A 6,854-nucleotide genomic window follows, 5' to 3' on the forward strand; every position below is an offset into this window, starting at 1 on the left:
CCATTTAGGGATCTTGTTAATCCATCTTGTAGGCCTTCAAAAATAGCACACTGGCATTGTATGCCTGTTTTTTCCCTAGGATTGAAAGGAGAAATAAATGAAAGCAATTTTAGCCTTAAGATCTAAGTGCTCTTAGTGAAGTTCCTGCCGGCATTAAGCCTAAGGAGTTAGGAGTACGGCAAGTGTAGACTTTTTAGAATAGCAATCTTTTTTATGTCAGAGCCGGCTACTTGTATACCTAAAAAACACGAGCATGTGAATGAATGTACATCTTAGCTGCACTTACGTTTTCGCTCCGTTCCACATCTCAATTGGACTCCACTCACAAAGGAAAAACATCTGTGTGAATCTGCCTCAGAATTCTTGAGTAATTTTCAGTTGGGTCCAATCATTTAAAGACGTTTTTAATTTAAAATGATTAAAAAAAAAAAAAGAAAAGATTTAGATTCCCACTTGTCCTAGACTGGCCCAAAACAATGTAGCTGAGGATGTGAATACTCTTACCTCGCAGATACTGCTGAGTATCGCCCAGAGCTTCTGCGGCACTAGCAAGCACTTTACCGATTAAACTATATTCCTTTATTCCTTCCTCCTCATCCCCTAGACTGGGTCTCAGCATGAAGCAAGGACTGGTCTGAAACTCCTAATGTTCCTGTCTCAGCCACCGAACTACAGTACTAAATACAATGTTACAATGATAACTGAAACATGTAGGGCTGGAGAGATGGCTCAGTGGTTAAGAGCACTGACTGCTCTTCCAAAGGTCCTGAGTTCAATTTCCAGCAACCATATGGTGGCTCACAACCATCTGTAATGGGATCCAATGCCCTCTTCTGGTGTGTCTGAAGACAGCGACAGGACAGTGTACTCACATACATAAAATAAATAAATAAATCTTTAAAAAAAAAAAAACCATGTAAATATTATTTCATTTTTAAAGTTAAATTATTACATTTCTGTGGCATATCAATTTGGAGCTATGATGTACATTCATTTAAAAATTCTACCCACGTAGCCACACACACAACCTGTAAAATACATTTATTCTTGAATTTGGATGAGCTAGACTAGGCTTCACTGTTACAGCATCTCCCAACTCTCACCTCAAATACCTCCAACGCAGCTTGAAAATTCGTCTCATTCTCAAGGTGTTCCCTAAAGCTGGCTACTTCTTCCTGGTTGCCTTCTAGATCTTCAGAGAACTAGAGGGTTTCTTTCTCCCAACTGTTCATTTCAAGGTTCCTTGCTTCCAAGACCAAAGTCTTTCTGGATAGAGCCTATAAGACTCAAGCTAGCTCTTTATTAACTAGTATTAAGGGTCTTGAAATAGAAACAACACAATTAATTTTCATGACCTACCTACCAGAATACCCCCAAATGACTCCAATTTAATTGCCAAGGTATCTGAAAAATGTTGAGGAGTGTTGGGAGCCGACTTTTAGCAGGAAGTTGCTATCAGCTTTGCAGCCATCTGGAGCCATATACCCTGACATGAGACTTGTTTTTCAACAGCCTACAACAGCTGAGCACACTCTGATAACATCTTGTTTTTCTGTTTCAAGATACCATATCTTGTTTTGCTGTTTGGTGCCCCCAGCTGCAAGGCACATGTGGTATCCATGCCTGTAAGGCATGCAGTGCTATCCACTCTATACACACCTGTAAGGCACAGTGATAGCCACACCTGCAAGGCACATGGTATCCATGCCTACAAGGCGCGTGGCAAAAGTGTATAAATACCCCGGATTTCCCCTCAATAAACGAGACTTGATCAGAATCTCTGTCTTTTCTCCATTATTTGCATCTCTTCCCCTTCATCCCCACTCTCTCTCTTGCTAGACCCTGACTTGCGGACTGGAGCAGCAGCTCTGGTGGGACACAGTGGCCCCCAAACATGAGGCAGAGTGGTCCGGGACAGAGGAGCATGTTAATACATTTGTGAACATTACTGTCTGTTTCAGTGCAGATCCTATTTTTTCAAAAAAGTGTTTAAAAGACACACTCGTCACCCAAGCCATGGGCTGCATCATAGAATTGTGGAATTTCTTTAAGTTTCTCTTTGTTTTTTTCTTTTGTTTTGTTAGCCTTGCATAAGGGTTCTGTAACAAACTGCTATTACCAATGTTTTATGTGCTTCTATGACAACTTTTTTTTTCTGTCTTAGACATGATCCCAGTATGTAGCTCTGGTTGTCCTCAAACTCACAAAGGTCTGCCTGCCTCTTTCTTCTGAGTGCTGGGATTAAAAGTATGACCCACTACACTCAGCTCCTATAACACCTTAAAAATGGGACAGTGTTAGCGCACATCTTTAATCCCAGCATGCAGGAGGCAGAAGCCAGCAGATCTCTTGAGTTTGAGGTCAGCCTGGTCTACAGAATGAGTTTGAGAATAGCCAAAGCTACACAGAGAAACTCTGTCTTGGGGGAGGGGTTAGAGATATCCCAGGCTGGCCTGGAACGCACTGTGAACTCAAGTGTTCTGATTTGCTTCTCTGTTGCTGTGATAAAACACTGACAAATGCAACTTGGGGAAATAAAGGGTTTGCTTCAGCTTACTGGTCCATCATCGAGGGAGGCCATGGCGGGAATCCACTTCAAAACTGAAGCAGAGAGCATGGAGAAAAGCTTTTTTGTTTGTTTGTTTGTTTGTTTTTCGAGACATGGTTTCTCTGTGTAGCCCTGGCTGTGCTGGAGCTCACTCTGTAGACCAGGCTGGCCTTGAACTCAGAAATCCACCTGCCTCTGCCTCCCAAGTGCTGGGATTAAAGGCGTGCACCACCACTGCCAGACAAGAAAAGCTTCTTAATTCACCCTGGCGTACTAGCTTCCTGTCTTACGTATTGCTGGCTCACCTGCTCAGGGTTGGGACTGCCCACAGTGGGCGGGGCCTTCCTATACCAATTAGCAATCAAGAAAGTGCCTCATAGACACGCCCGCAGGCCAGTCTGACAGAGGTACTCAACTGAGAGTCCTCTTTGAAGGGACATATAGGTTTGTGTCAAGTTGACTATGATACCATTAATGATGCTACCTTTCTGATCCTCCTGCCTTCGCCTACTAACTGCTGAGATTTCAGGTGTACCGCTGTGCAGGGCCTCTTTCTTCTATGTACTCCTGTTAATTTACACATTATACATGTCTATCATTATCCTAGGACCTAATGTCTACTTTCTGTCTGCACCTATATGCTTTCCCACAAACCAGTTTCCTCATCTTTGTAGCACATAATAATAGACACAGCAATACTGGTACTTGTGGGGTTTGGGAATCTTTTTAAGGTGTGTATGTGTAGAGAAGAGGTCATTAGATCCCCAGAGCTGGAGTTAGAGGCAGTTATGAGCTTCTCAAGTTGGTAATGAGATGGTGATCGCACTCAGGCCTTCAGGAAGACCAGTGAGTGCTCTTAACCATTGAGTCATGTCTTCAGCCCATATTCTTATATTTGAATCAAACTCTCACATAATTGGGGGAGGGTGCTTTAACATCATAACATGGACACAAAGTCAGGTTGAAATGTAAATGTAAAACCAAATTGTAACACATTATTACAGCCATTATATAACACCATTCAGGTGCTTTTTTTTTCTGTGAACACTTTCACAAATTACCACATGGAATTTTTTTTGTTTATATTCTGATTTCTGCTTCCAGTCCACAACACCAAACATGCAGGGCTTTCCAGTGCTCTCAGAGGGGCCATGTAAATTAAGTGCCTACAGCTGAGGTCTCCTGAGCTCTGCAGGAAATTAACTTTGGGTGCTCACCCTGCCCTCCCCTCCAATCCCCTCTTATAGTATCAAGCTGGCCTCAAACTCGCAGAGAGCCTGCCTTTGCCCTCCCTGAGTACTAGAGCTAAAGGCATATGCCATTCCCTGCCCACAGCATTCTCCCCACTTAATTTCCCTGTCTATTTTCAGAGGATTTATTTTACTTATTGTAGGCCTCCGACCCGACTCGGCAGGCCAAGCGTGTGCCAGCCGATCTGATGAGGCTGGCCAAGATGGTGCCTGCCTAGGCCTCTGCTAGTAACTACCAGTGCACCGCGCATGCGCAATTCAGTTTGGCTCCAACCCCTCCGGAACAAGGTATGCTAATTAAGCACCACACTCTGACCAGTTAACCCCTTCCCTGGCGGGGTATGCTAATGTGGTATGCTAATGAAGCACTGCAATTTGACCAATCGTGCACCTCCATGTGCTTCCCCCCACTCCCCCTCCAGGGCTGAGGGTATATAAGCAGCCCGTTCTGGGCACTCCAGGTCTCTCCCTGAAATCTAAAAGAGCGCTTCTACAATAAAGGTTGTTGAGAAGGATCCGGTTTGTCGCATCTTCCTTGCTGGTCGAGCGGGGCGCGACAACTTATTTTATTTTAGTGACCAGTATGTTTTGCTTTGTTTTTGTTCTTCAAGGCAGGGTTTCTTTGTGTATCTCTGGCTGTTCTGGAACTTACTCTGTAGACCTGGCTGTCCTCAAACTCTGAGATACAACTGCCTCTGCCACCACCACCCAGCAGTGGCCTACTGATTTTAACTAGGATTGCCTACATAAACATGGGAAAGGAGGTTAATTAACTGGAACATGGGCAATGTATCCATTGGTACACAACTAAGGAAAATGTCTTTGCCTCCACCCAGAAAAACTAAATGCTATTAACTCTGTAGGAAGGGTGGAGCATCATGAGCCCCTCCCCTACCCATGATGGAGCAGTCTGTCCCAGGAAATTCTGTGGAATGGGCATGTCATATCCAGAAGACTATGTTTCCCACCATTAAAATTTTACATTCTTGAAACTCTTCTGCAATGTTTCTTGGGCTTTGGAAAGTTAGGTCTCAAACTCAGGACAAAGGACTATTTAACATATCAAAGTTCCTCTGGCCTACAGTCTTCCTCAGCTCCTACCTGTTACAGTATCAGTTATGCGGTCATCCTGGCTGGTGTGCCCTGCCTCCTTGTCCCAAACTCTGCAGGCCAGAGATTGGACTGAGATTCCCGTCCCCAGCCTCTGATCCCTATGTAACTCAGCCAGTTTTTAGTTACTGTGGTCTCCTGGTTCCTGCTCTCCCAGCCTCTTGGCTTCTGGCTCTGCCCTCTTCTCTCCCATATGGCTCTGTTCAGCCCACCAGCCATGCTCATCCTGGATTTTGCCAGATGCCTCTGCCTCTGCTCTCCCTCATAGCTGCAATAAACCTTCCCTCAACCATAGTGAGGAGTGTCATGTCCTCAATTCATTTTCTCATCCAGGAAAGGGGTACCATAGATGTTATACTTAAGGCTGAGTATTCAACAACTTTCTTTTTTTTTTTCTTTTTTGGCACTTTGGTCAATTATCTCTGCAGTAACCTTTGTCCACTGCAAAATGGCCAGTGCTGAAAGCGGCACTGATCTATAGGCATGGAGATAAATATTTAGAAGGTAGTTTGATGGAACAACATGCCCAGTTAAGTTAATTTTACTTAAGAACACCGATGTTGGAGTAGAATGATTTATAAAAGCCTTTTAAATGCCGAGAAGAGAAGAGAAGAGAAGAGAAGAGAAGAGAAGAGAAGAGAAGAGAAGAGAAAGAAAGAGAAGCATGTAGGTATTAACTTTCAAACCTCGGACAAATGGCCAAGATGCCTACTTAACAGGCTCCCTTAACATTCCTTAGTTTCTACCCATCACAGAATTTGGCTGACATACTCCACCCCTTGCCCTAAACTCCCAAGTCCAGGGGCTGGGCTCCCCTCCCCCACAGGCTCTTCCCTGTCAAATCCAGACATTTTGGTTACCTCTTTTGTACATTTGGCTTCCTGGCTGCTGCACCCAATTCCCCTGTACCCTCTCCCTTCCCATTCTCCCTCTCTTCATGACTCAGAATCATGACCACTCTTAACTTTCCATGCTGTGTCTGCCTCTGGCTATCTATGCTCTCCCTTTTATCTACAATAAACTTTCTCCTCCACCATACCTAGGGGCAGTTCTTTCCTTTCCTTTCCTTTCCTTTCCTTTCCTTTCCTTTCCTTTCCTTTCCTTTCCTTTCCATTTGTTTTCATTCAGTAAGTTTGCTTACTTGGGCCATATTTTCAAAACTTCTTTGTAATTTCAGGAATGTTTATTTCAGTCCTCCTGAGACACATAACTGAAATAAGTTTCAGGAAATATGCCAATACTGTCTTTTAGTTTGTGTGTTCTGTCAGATTTTTTTTGTTTCTGTTTGTTTTGTTTTAAACAAAGTTTCATGTAGCCCAGGTTGGCTCTGAACAGGCTGTGTAGACAAGAATGACTTTGAACTCCCGATCCTCCTGCTTTGAGAGGGATCGATTAGGCCCAAGCATGGCAAACATTGCAGACAGGTTTTGCCTTTTGCCCTTCTCCCACTTTTCCTTTTCCTTGCTAAAGACCATCAGATAACATCCCTGAAGCCATCTCCCAAAGCCTGTTCATTTATTTGGTCACCAACTCATTCCTGAGACAAAACAGTGAGGTCCAACAATCAGAATTCTTTATTTGGCTAATATGTCCAATCAAGATTTATAAACCCATCTTTCATTTTTCCCCCTTAAAAACACACTTGTACAAAAAAAACCCCTAACTTACTTCTTCTTTCTTTCCTTCTTTCTTTTCTTTTCTTTCTTTCTTTCTTTCTTTCTTTCTTTCTTTCTTTCTTCCTTCCTTTTTTCCTTCCTTCCTTCCTTCCTTCCTTCCTTCCTTCCTTCCTTCCTTTCTCTTTCTTTCTCTCTCTCTCTCTCTCTCTCTCTCTCTCTCTCTCTCTCTCTCCCTTCCTTCCTTCCTTCCTTCCTTCCTCCCTCCCTCCCTCCCTCCACCACCTTCTCCCTCATTCTTTCTTTCTTAATTCTGTTGTAACTGCTTGCTGT

Source organism: Arvicanthis niloticus, chromosome 25 (genome assembly GCF_011762505.2).
Source record: "Arvicanthis niloticus isolate mArvNil1 chromosome 25, mArvNil1.pat.X, whole genome shotgun sequence".
In the NCBI taxonomy this organism is placed as follows: Eukaryota; Metazoa; Chordata; class Mammalia; order Rodentia; family Muridae; genus Arvicanthis; species Arvicanthis niloticus.